Source organism: Mustela nivalis (genome assembly GCF_964662115.1).
Source record: "Mustela nivalis genome assembly, chromosome: 5".
Lineage (NCBI taxonomy): Eukaryota > Metazoa > Chordata > Mammalia > Carnivora > Mustelidae > Mustela > Mustela nivalis.
Genome location: NC_139024.1, coordinates 49,690,336 through 49,703,321, shown reverse-complemented (window position 1 = coordinate 49,703,321; position 12,986 = coordinate 49,690,336). Strand labels below are relative to the sequence as shown.

The following is a 12,986-nucleotide window of genomic DNA, read 5'->3' as shown; positions in this document are numbered from 1 at the left end:
TTACAATTAAGAATTTTTGCTCCATTAAAGATAATGTCAATACGAGAAGACAAGACTTGGGCTAGGACAAAATATTTGCAGAAGATATGTATGATGAGGACTATAATCCAAAATATACAAAGAAGTCTTAAATTTCTACAATAAGAAAACAACTCAATTTAAAAATGGGCCAAAGACCTTAACAGAGAGCTCACCAAAAAGATATACCAATGGCAAATGTGCATATGAAAAGCTGTTCAACAACATAAGTCATCAGGAAAATGCAAAATGAAACAATAATGAGATGTCACTACACACCTATTAGAATGGTCAAAATCTGGAACACTGACAACACCAAATGTTGACAAGGACGTGGAACAATAGGAATTCTCATTACTGCTAACATGAATGCAAAATGATACAGGCACTTCAGAAGACAGTTCAGTGGTTTCTTCTAAAACTAGACACAGTCTTAAAATATGGTCCAGCAGTCATGCTCCTTGGCATTTATCCAAAAAAGCTGAAAACTCATGTCCACACTAAAACCTGGACATGGAGGTTGACAGAAATTTTATTTGTAATTGCCAAATTTTGGAAGCAACCAAGTTGTCCTTTAATAGGTAAATGGAAAAATAAACTGGTACACCTCATCAATCAAAAATTCAGCACTACAGGGATGCCTGGGTGGTTCAGTTGGTTGGACAACTGCCTTCGGCTCAGGTCATGATCCTGGAGTCCCGGGCTTGAGTCCCACATCGGGCTCCCAGCTCCACAGGGAGTCTGCCTCTCTCTCTGACCTTCTCCTCGCTCATGCTCTCTCTCTCAAATAAATAAATAAAATCTTAAAAAAAAATTCAGCACTACAATGAAATAAGCTATGGAGCCATGAAAAGACATGGAAGAAATTTAAATGCATATTGCTAAGTGAAAGAAGCCAATCTGAAAAGTCTATATACTGGATGATTCCAACTATATGACATTCTGGAAGAGACAAAAATAGGAAAACAATAAAAGATTTGTGGTTACCAGAGGTCAGGGAGAGGAAGGGATGAAGAGGCAGAGCAGGGAGAATTTTTAGGGCAGTGAAGTTATTCATGACACCAGCATGGTGGATACATGCCATTGTATATTTGCCTAAACCTGTAGAATATATAAAACCAAGAGGGAAACTCTAACGTAAAATGTATGGACTTTGGGTAATAATGATATGTCAGAGGAAGTTCATCAGCTGTAACAAACATACCATTCTGGTGGGGGATGGTAATAGCAGGGGAGGCTATATTTGTGTGGGGGCAGGGGGATATATTGGGAAATCTCTGTACCTTCCTCTCAATTTTGATATGAACACAAAAATGCTTTTTAAAAGTTAAGTCTTTAAAAAGTGTAGGATCACCTTTTACCTTAAGCAAACACACTTGACAAATACAGGAATTAATGGCTTGAACTTTGGAGTCAAAAGTCAACTGCAATCCCGAGTCTGATGTTGTGTGACTTTGTGCAACTGACTTACCTCTCTAATGCCTCAGTTTTCACAACTGGAAAACTGAGCTAACAATGGCTATTCCTGAGGGCTAATAAGCAGATTAAATGAGATAGTATGCATTCAACATCTGGTACAACACCAGCCACAAATGTTCAATAGATGCGGCCTATAATGCAAGACCCCATACCCCCATCTAGGGAAAATAAGAGGCTCTTTTCAACTTTGTACACAAAGAAGTATTGAACAGGCTGTGGAATATTATCTCAAACTATTTTAACAAATTTTTTTCATTTTTTTATCCTGATTAAAGAAAAGCCTAGGTTAAAAACAAACAAACAAACAAAAAACCTTGTATATTCAAATGGTCTGAGTCCTGCAACATCAGTGTTTCAGACATTCTGGGCCCTAGAGACATTCTGAATTCATGAATAAATTGATTACTGAAAGAACACATAATGTACTTTTCCTTAGTTTTGTTTTTCACTATTCTGGGAATAAAATTTTATATATACACTGCTTTACACTTTCTGTTTTACACTTTTCTGAAGACATGCTCTTTTACCAAGTATTTGATGGTGTGGGAAACCTGTCAATCTCAATTGCAAAGAATATTTAGAGTAATGGGAATCTTACAGTTTAAAACTTTTGAAGTGTTAAATGGGCTTTTGCTTCAGGAAGGAAAATAAGCACTTGTCAACTTGGGTCACATCAAGCATTTCAGGAATAGTATCCATAGAACGCTTGGTAAGAAAAAAAGCAAAACCCAGAACATAATAATTCTTACCAAAATTATCTCCCTGTAATAAGAAGTAAATATAAGTTAGGCTCTAAAGCAAATTACAGGCATCCGTAAGATGCATGATATGCAACTCTAGTTCTCAACCCTGTTTCTTTGCTTTTTAAAATAAGTCCCATGATTGGAAGCACTGGCCCCTTTGATTTGTAAATATTGTGCTCAGAGAGAAGATCATGCTATAGGTATCAAAAGATGAAAGCTAAACAAGCAAAGATTAAAGGTAGATGAGAAATTTGAGATTTAAGTAGGGTGGGGGACTTGGCAAAGTACATAAAGCTTGACCAGAAGAGGAGCAGAGTCAGAAGAGGAAATGAAACAGGCTCAAGAATTCCAGTTTCTCTTCCAAAGAATCCTAATACAAGATAAGCAGCTCAGCTTATTAGATGCAACACTGGGAGTAATATGATTTCAGAAATAAGAACTGTTATTTGTTTGAAAATAGGTCTCCTGCTTGATAGTGTCTAAAATGTCTTCAATAGGAAACAGAGCCTTTAATTAACAAAGACAAGTTTAAAGGCCAGAGTGAACACATTAGAGTGAGTGTTCTCACAGGCATATGAAACACGAACTCCCTTGATAGAGATAAATGACTAGAAATCAGGAAAAAGCTCTGTATTTGAAGGGTATGAATGAGTTCTCCAAAGGAACAAAGGTTCTTAAAAGGTGACAATACAGAGGGTTCATATCTGTGACTTCTCAATTTTGCCCTGCACTAAAAATCTATGTAGAATACTAACTAAAAGCTTAAACTTGAGAGTGAGACCTTCACTCAGATCCTACATACATGTATGACTGTGGCATGTCACCTAAACTTTCTAAACCTTGGTCTTCTCATCTTTAACATAAAAGGGTATTACTATTTCACATACTTTTATGAGGATTAAAAGAGCTAATATATGGGAAGCATCTGGCACAATGCCTGGCACACAGTAAACAAAGAATACATTTTGGTTACTAATATCACCTCACATACCTCTTGTACACACTGAATTCTTAGCAGTAAATATGTTGAAATCTCATTCATCAGTGTTCAGCAAAGAATCTAAGTTTCAACAATGTTATCGCAGTCCTTTCAAATTAGGTCATGATCTATTTTGATTTCTATAAAAATATATTCCTCAAAGTAAAACTGCATTATACTTCTTGAAAACCTGCTTCAGAAAACTATATGAGTTAATAAATATGTTAACTAACTTGTTTGTGATCATTTCACAATATATACATATATTACCACATTGTATACCTTTTAAAAATCATGTAACCTAAATAAACATAATTGTCAACATTCTTCAATTAAATTGAAAAAAATTTACAAATGGAAGTTTGAATCACTGAATTAAAAAAAAGAAAATCTGTTTCAAATTGTTAAATCTAATTTTTCCTATCTTTGTACTTTACCTAAATGCGCTTATTTAACTTTTAGAATCACAAAATAAAAAGCAGTCAGAATATAAATGCCATTACTGTATACTTTGGCTTGAGATTAATTCAGTGTAAGTCCCCATCAATAACTTTTATGCAGATCTGTCAGCCAAATATATCCATATCTGATATGATACTGGTTTATAAAAAGATTATTGTTTTTAAAGGTATTGTATCACCTAATACCCACAAATGGTGGGGAGGTGAGAGGGGTAGAGGGACAACCAGACTCCCTGCTGAGCTTGATCCCAGGCCCAAAGATCATGACCTGAGGAGAAATCAGATGCGCTTAAATGACTGAGCCACTCAGGGGCCCCTACAAAAGATTCTTGAGTGGCAAATTTCCTATGAAGAGAGGACACAATTTAATTTTTTTTCATAATTTAAATTTATAATATTTTTAAGCAATAAATAGGAATATTTTGAGGTATCTGGACCAGGAATAGTATATCCTGGGAATTTGTGAGAAAAGTGCATTTTCAGGCCCCATCCAGAGCGAATGAATCAGAAATTCAGGTGATGAGGACAAAGAATTATGTTTCCAAAAGCCCTCCAGGTGATTCTGAGGCACAAAGAAGTTTGGAAATCACTGGTCTAATCACTGGTCTAAATCTCCAGTGAAAATCACTGGTCTAAAACTCTAGTTACTAAAGTGAAACTTCCTAATCCTATGGATAATAGAGAACCCAGAATTCCTGGCTTATGTCATGTGATTACAGGGAGAAGTTCTATACTCATAACTAACTACCAATAGCCTATAAAGTGGGGAGAGGAAGGTTATGGCAAAACTTATAGCCTCAAATCACAATTAGACAGCCAAAGGACCTGACTTTTACTCCCTACAGGGAATCCCTAACCAGGATGAATACAGCTACGATCAGAGTACGGAACTCCTTTCACCATGCCCCTGCCATGCAACTGAACAATGTTCACTAGTGTGTATGGTAACAAAAGAGGCTTTCAGGGGAGACTTGACTTGGAAGATCCTTCTGATATTTCAACTCCCTTTTAAAAGAAAAATTAAAATGACCTTAAAGGCTTACTCTATTTTAATGGACTGAGATTCTGGGTTTTCTAAACTATTAGGTTGGAAACTGTGCGTTTTCAGTTATTTCAAAAAAATAACAGTTTAAAAACACACGAGGCACTGTATGGAGATGATTAACACCTAAGCCACCATCATTCATTCCTGTCCTGCGTCAGAAATCTGTGTGCATTCACTCACTCAAATTTGTATGTAATATAGAGGTTAAAATTTTTTTAAGTATTATGAATCTGCCTAAAAGGCAAGGTAATTTTACCCAACAGGCCCTATAGCCATAATGCTTAAGGCCTAAGTTTACTTAACAAAATACTTTTCTTCTAACTTTCATACCCTAAACTTTGTTTTCCTAGACTCTTTACACACATGCACTTTATACTAATTATTAAAAGCAAACAATTTTGATATAAAGTTAGGCTGTAATCATTAAAGTCAGGCATTGTATCACTTAATACCTGCTCTGGCCTTAAAAATATGATAACTATAGGATAATTTTTTCAAGGTCTCAGATCCATTTCTTTTTTTTTTTTTTTATACTGAAGTATATAATGTTAACATGGTGTACAACATAGTGATTGGACATGTTTAAACATTGTGCTGTGCTCACCACAAGTGTAGCTACCATCTGTCACCATACAGTACGGTTACAATGCCATTAACTATATTCCCTGTGCTGTGCCTTTTATATCCGTGACATTCATTCCCTAACTGGAAGACTGTATCTCCCACTCCCCTTTATCCATTTTGCCCAGATCCCTATCCTCCTCCCCTCTGGCAACCATCAGTTTATCCTCTATTTATAGGTCTGTGTCTGCTTTTTGTTTGTTTTGTGTTTTAGATTCCACAAATAAGTGAAATCACATGGTATTTGTCCTTCTCTGACTTATGTCATTTAGCATATTACCCTCTAGGTCAATTCATGTTGAGTTAGAAGATTTAATTTTAATAAAAATTTCTTGTTAAATAAACTGATAGGTGCAGCAAGTTAAAGCCAAAACATCTAAAAACGGTGTCTTTGCTTTTGAATAGTTATCTAAAGCCCATCTCTCTTATACTGGAAATAAAATAATTGGCCCAGTCCTCTATTCCTAATTTGTGACTGTGAAGCCATGTCACTTGCATTCCGAGCAATATTATTAGCCTTCAGTTTTTTGTAGTGTGGTACATAAGTGGTAGAGTAGAGCAATGACAGTGGAGAAATGGGACTGCCGTATCAAATGGTAGTTCTTTTTTTAATTTTTTGAGGAAATTCCATAACGGCTGTGCCAATTTACAGTCCCACCAAGAGAATTTTCTAATTTAACCTGCAGTTATGTTATAAGATTAATAAGTACCGGGATTTAATGTATATGGCTATAGTTTTATTTTTAAGTGCAGTTATGTTAAGCATGATTTCTCTCCATTATCATTTAACAATCCATATATATTTGGCTTTTTAAATTTTGCCTTAAGTCATCTGATTTGTATATGCTTTTTCCCTGAATTCTGCCCAATTTCTTCAAATTTCTAATCTCCTTTCTGTGAGAAGAAAAAAACAAGGTAATTTCTTTTTTCCCTAAAATCCTATCTTTTCTAACCATTAAATGAGTCTCTGGTTTCTCTAGCAAAATATGTTAAATTCTTTTTCAGTGCTTTGAATATCAAAGACATTATTTTCTTTTCATGAAATAACATCTTGAATAATCCATTTTCTTTCAAACTTGCAACAAATTATTTCTCTCTAGAGTGTGACTGTCATTTTTTTTAAGTTTTTTTTTTTTAAGTTTTGGGGGTTTTTTTTTGTTTTTTTAAGGATTTTATTTATTTATTTGACAGAGATCACAAGTAGGCAGAGAGGCAGGCAGAGAGAGAGGAAGAGGCAGGCTCCCTGCTGAGCAGAGAGCCTAATGCAGGGGCTCAATTCCAGGACCCTAGGATTATGACCTGAGCCAAAGGCAGATGCTTAACCATCTGAGCCACCCAAGTACCCATTATCTGTCACTTTTAAAGTAACCATACTATTCAAACATTGTTTACTATGGTAAATCCAATGTCTTTGAACTAAACTCTGTTTTTCATCTTATATACTGGTAAGTGACTGATTTCTATGCTTTCATTGAAACAAGGATAGATGTTCATTTCAATATGCAATAATGGATTTCTAAAGTCCTTATTAAACACAAAGTTTAAAGTCCTTATTTCACACAAAGAACTTAAATTTCCTCTGCAAACTAAGGAATAATGACTTTTTCCTTAAGAAAAATAACTTTTTTCATTCCTATCTTAAGACTTTACCCTCAGAGCACAGAGATGTACTTGAGAATACTTTTTCTGTATTAATTTGCAGGTTCCAAGATGAAGATATACTTATTAGACTCTGGAAATCTATATCAGAAAGAAGTAAATAAAGCTAACTGTCAAAAGTCCCCAGGGACACAGCATACCATATGCCTACTATCTTGTTTCTACCTGTATCAAATTTAAGGTACTAGAAGTTAAACATCTTTAACCTGTAAGAAAGCAAAAAACAAACCTGGAAATAATGGGATAAGAGAAAAAATAACTATTTCCAATGTCTGGGGTATTTATAAGATAGGGTAGGATATTATCTTCATTTCTGGAAAGACTGAATCCAATTACTTTTTCTAACAAACAACAACAACAAAAACCTTCAAATAGTATTGAATACTTATCTGTCTTTCCTTTTTCTAATCATTCACTCTTCTATTAACACTTTGTCAACCAGTTCCCAGTGATTCCTTGAAGGTCACTAATAACTTTTAAATATTATACTCAGTAGATAACCTATACCCTCAATTTTTTTTTTACCTGTCTGTATCATTTGGCATTATTAGTCACCTTCCCCTTTTTGAGAATTTAACATCCTGTGGTTCATAAAATTGTGCTATTGTAATATTCCTCCTACCTCTTTGAGCCTTCTTTTCTGCTTCCTTTGATCTCTTAATTTACTTATATATTTTCCATAGGTGATTAACTACAAAGTATTACAACAAAGTACAATGTAATTAAGTACCAACCAACCTCCTTCTGAACAAGCCAAGGACCTTAAGATGCTTTAACCAGATGCCATGAATGTCTTTCATCCTTTGTTATAATTGTCTAGAGTATTATTTTTTATAGTTTCAATTTTTGTTTAACCACCCACACACAAACAAGAAATTATTTTCAATAATTAATTTTTTGACATATGTTATCAGTTTCTGTGATTGTTGTTGTTTCTTCTATGCCACGCTTTCCTTTTGGACTTAGTAATATCACAGAGGCATATTCTATGACAACATTTTAGTAAAGAGTCTATAGATAGTAAACTCCTTTAAGCTTCTGTATGTCTGAAAATACCTCTCTTTTCCGTTGTTCTTGAAGAACAGTTTAACGCACACTTCTAGGTTAATTTGTTTTGTTTTTGGTTTTGGTTTTTTTCCCCTTAGCATTTGGAATACATTGGTCCATTCCCTTCTGACAATTTTGGTTTTTTTTAGATGTTCAGAACTGCCATCATAAGCTGGGTCCTGTCAGACACTCCAAATCATAAAGGCAGGCAGCTCAGCAGAAATCCAACAAAATGTGAAACATCTGGGGCCACCAAGTATGAACAGGACCAGAAGGCATAATCATGCTGCATGAGGGGGTATCCCAGACCCCCACTCCACATACCAAGGTTGGACTAGAATACCACTGTCAGCTCATACCAATGGTTACATTGAGGGTTCTTGAAAGAACAGTTAAAGGAGGATGAAAAAGCCTCAGCCCTATGTATATAGATTTATGGATAGATAGGCTCAACAAAACAAGCTCCAGGCAGAAATGCAAAACAACTTCATGACACATTACTCAGTGTGTCCTTGAAAAACAATGGAGAGCAAAATTTTCTCAAAGGTGAAGCTTTGAGCTTTTACCTAATAATCCACTTTGTGTGGAGCTCAATAAATACTTAAGGCTAAAAATTATACAAGTCAACTTTGACTTCTCCTCTTATTCACTATTATCAGTCAATATTTTCAATTTTTAGATAACATAAAACTCAGTCAAGCTATTTCTGGGGGGGAAAAAAAAAAGATGGGGGAGATTTTATGTCAAGGATACAGGAGTATTTTATAGAACTCCAGGGCAGGAATGAAACCAGGCCTAAGGACAATTCTAGAAATAGAGATTGGAATTGTACCTAAACTCTTCTGCCATCTCCTGTTTCTCTCTGAATATATGATTTCATCTCTTTCTCTCTCATTTTATCTCCCTTTTCTCTATACACTGTCATGTTCTGCTTTTCTACTAGAAACAGTATGTGGAAAATGGCCAATCTATATCTCTCAAGGTTTTAAATGTATAGAAGAATGCAAGTCATGCTTCTACATATGCCTGTCCAAGACCATTTGTTGAAGAGACTTTATTTTTTTCCATTGGATATTCTTTCTTGCTTTGTCAAAGATTAGTTGACCATACATTTGAGGGTCCATTTCTGGGTTCTCTATTCTGTTCCACTGATCCATGTTTAGTACCATACTGTCTTGATGATTGCAACTGTGTAATATAGCTTGCAGCCTGGCACTGTGATGCCACCAGCTTTGGTTTTCTTTTTTAATACACCTCTGGCTATTCGGGGTCTTTCCTGGTTCCATATAAATTTTAGAATGATTTATTCCAGCTCTGTGAGAAAAGTTGATGGTATTTTGATAAGGATTGAATTGAATGTGTCACATGCTCTGGGTAGCATAGAGATTTTAACACTTATTCTTCCAATCTATAAGCAGAGAATGTTTTTCCATTTCTTTGTGTCTTCCTCAATTTCTTTCATAAGTGGTCTGTAGTTTTTAGAGTATAGATCCTTTACCTCTTTGGCTGGGTTTAATCCTAAGTATTTTATGGTTTGGGGTACAACTGTAAATGAGATCAACTCCTTAATTTCTCGTTTCAATCTCATTGTTAGTGTACAGAAATGCAACTGGTCTTGATTTTATATCTTGCCATGTTGCTGAATTCCTATTTGAGTTTCTAGCAATTTGGGGATGGAGTCCCTTGGGTTTCCCACTTAAACTATCATGTCATCTGCAAAGAGTGAAAATTTCGCTTCTTCTTTGCCAATTTGAATGCCTTTTATTTCTTTTTGTTTTCTGATTGCTGAGGCCAGGACTTCTAGTACTAAGTTGAACAACAGTGGTAAGAGTCGGCATCCCTGTCATGTTCCTGACCTTAGGGGAAAAGCTCTGTATTTCCCCACAGTGAATGATATTCACTGTGGGCTTTTTGTAGATGGCTTTTATGATATTGAGGTTGTTCTCTCCATCCCTACACCGTGGAGAGTTTTAATCAAGAAAGAATGCTGTATTTTGTCAATCCTTTTTTTGCATCAATTGAGAGGATCATATGGTTCTTGTCCTTTCTTTTATTAATGCAACGTGTCATGTTGATTGATTTGCGAATGGTGAACCACGCTTGCAGCCCATTTTCTTACACCATACACAAAGAACAACTCAAAATGGACAGAAGACCTAAATGTGAGATAGGAATCCATCAAAATTCTAGAGGAGAACATAGGCTGCAACCTCTCTGACCTTGCTAGACATATCTTCTTGCTAGACATATCTCCAAAGGCAAGGGAAACAAAGGCAAAATGAACTACCGGGACTTCATCAAGATAAAAAGCTTTTGTACAGCAAAGGAAACAGTCAACAAAACCAAAAGACAACTGACAGAATGGAAGAAGATATTTGCAAATGACATACCAGATAAAGGACTAGTATCTAAGATCTATAAAGAACTTATCAAACTCAACACCCAAAAAATAAATAATCCAGTCAAGGAACAGGCAGAAGACAGGAACAGACATTTCTCCAAGAAGACATACAAATGGCCAACAGACATATGAAAAAATGCTCCACACCACTTGGCACCAAGGAAATACAAATCAAAAACCACAATTAGATACCACCTCACACCAGTCAGAATGGCTAAAATTAACAAGAGAGGAAACAACAAATGTTTGTGAGGATATGGAGAAAGGGGAACCCTCTTATACTGCTGGTGGGAGTGAGCGCAAGCTGGTACAGTATGGAAAACAGTATGGAGGTTCTGGAAAACAGTATGGAGGTTTCTTAAGAAGGTAAAAATAGAGCTACGCTATGACCCAGCAATTGTACTACTAGGGATGTCCCCCGGAGATACAAATGTAGTACATATATAGTGTATATACATACAAGTGTAGATAAAATGTAGTGTAGAGGTGATCCAAAGGGGCATCTGAACCTCAATGTTCATAGTAGCAATGTCCACAATACCCAAACTGTGGAATGAGCCAAGATGTCCATCAAAAGATAAATGGTATATACACACAATGGAATATTATTCAGCCATCAGAAAGGATGACTACTTACCATTTATACTGACGTGGGTAGAACTGGAGGGTATTATGCTGAGCAAAATATGTTAAGCAGAGAAAGACAATTATCATATGGTTTCACTCTTATGTGGAATATAAGAAACAGGGCAGAAGACTTTAGAGAAAGGAAGAGAAAACTGTATGGGAAGTCATCAGAGAAGAAGAAAAACTGTGACAGACCCTAACTATACTGGAGGGGAAGTGGTGGGGATGAGGTAATTGGGTGATGGCTATTAATGAGGGCATGAGATGTGGTGAGCTCTGAGTGTTTTATGAAACTAATAAATTACTGAACACTACATCTAAAAAAATGATGTACTATAAGTTGGCTAATTGAATTTACATAAAAGAAAAAAAGAATGCATGTCATGGCCTACCATCTTAAGACTTAATTTTTTTAATTTGGTGTAAATACAAATTCCTATGCTAAAAACCAAACCAAACCAATAAATAAAGCCAAAAAACACCTCTAACTGACCCAGCTTGAATTAGGTACCTATCCCAGATCCAAACAAATTGTGGAGAGGGTCATCTTACTAAAAATCGTTGCTAGAAGCTTTTCCTTGACCCTGAGAGAGAACCAGGTCATTATAAATTGAACAAATAAATTTACTCCATCATCCTCATTTATTCTCCCAGTTATCCTGGCTGAAAACCTCAGTCATTTTTGGCTTATCCTTCTCTCTTATTTACTATATAGTTCTGTCACCAAAAACAATTTCATTCTTCTTTCAAAATTACTCTTTTATCTATTTCTTCTTTTTTCCCATTGCCTTTATTATTTACCAAAATGACTCATCCCAAAAAAGTTACTTCACTATAGTAAATTTGCATTTCTTTAACTACTGGTGAAAATAAACATTTTTCATTTTTCCTTCATGACACAGGCTTTATTACTCCTGCTTTCTTGATTTGTGTTATATGAATTATATGTCTTCCCTTCTCATTCTTATGTTGAAGTACTAACCACCCCCCATGTGACTGTATTTAGAGATAGAGCCTTAAGGAAGAAATTAAGGTTTAACTAAGTTACAAGCATGGAGCTCGAATCACTAGGACTGGTGCTGTTGCAAGAAGAGGAAGAAACCCCAGGGATGCTTGCCAATGTAAGGAAGGCCATGGAAAGACACATTAGAAGGTTGTCTGCAAATTAAGGAGAGAGGCCTCAGGAGACACTAAAACTGTGGGCATCTTGATCTTGGACTTTTAGTCCCCAGAAATGTGAGAAAATAAATTTCTGTTAAGCCTCCTAGTTTGTGGTATGTTGTTACAACAGGCTTAGCTAACTAATTCAGTTTGCCTATGCTTATTATCCATTTTTCTTTTATTTTTTTTCTGGTTAGACCTCTCTAAACATTAAGGTTATCAGCCTTTTATCCAAAATAAATGTTACAACTATTTTTCCCAACTTACTTTGGCCCCTCACACCTATTTTGTTTTGTTTTATATACTGAAGGTTTTTTTAGTGCAGTAAAAATTTTCAAACCTTTAATGGCTGCTACATTTGAAATTGAGTTTAGAAAGTTCTTCTGTTTTTCTAGTCCACACAGAATTAGATAGATATAGATTATAGATAGATGGATGATAGAGAGATGTTAAATAGATATGATGGATGGATGGAGAGATCATAGATAAGTGATAGATGATAAGAAAGAAAGAAAGAATGAAAGATAGGATGGACAGATAATAGATGATAGCTGATAGGTAGATAGGATGGATGATAGATAATAGATTGATAGCTAATATGCAGGTAGGTTGGTAGGTAGGTAGATAAGATATATATGGTGATGGATGGATGGATGGATAAAAGATGATTGCTAGATTGTAGGTAGGTATTAAAAAAAAAAAAAAAAAAGAAAGTTCTTCCATTTTCCAGTATATTTATGTTCAC

The 12,986-nt window shown here is 35.4% G+C and overlaps 1 long non-coding RNA gene across 4 annotated transcripts in view; it reads right to left on the bottom strand.

Moving 5' to 3' along the window:
* Positions 1 to 12,986, bottom strand: part of LOC309864297 — a 316,849-nt gene that overhangs the window by 302,208 nt on the left and 1,655 nt on the right. The gene's annotated exons all lie outside the window — the stretch shown is intronic.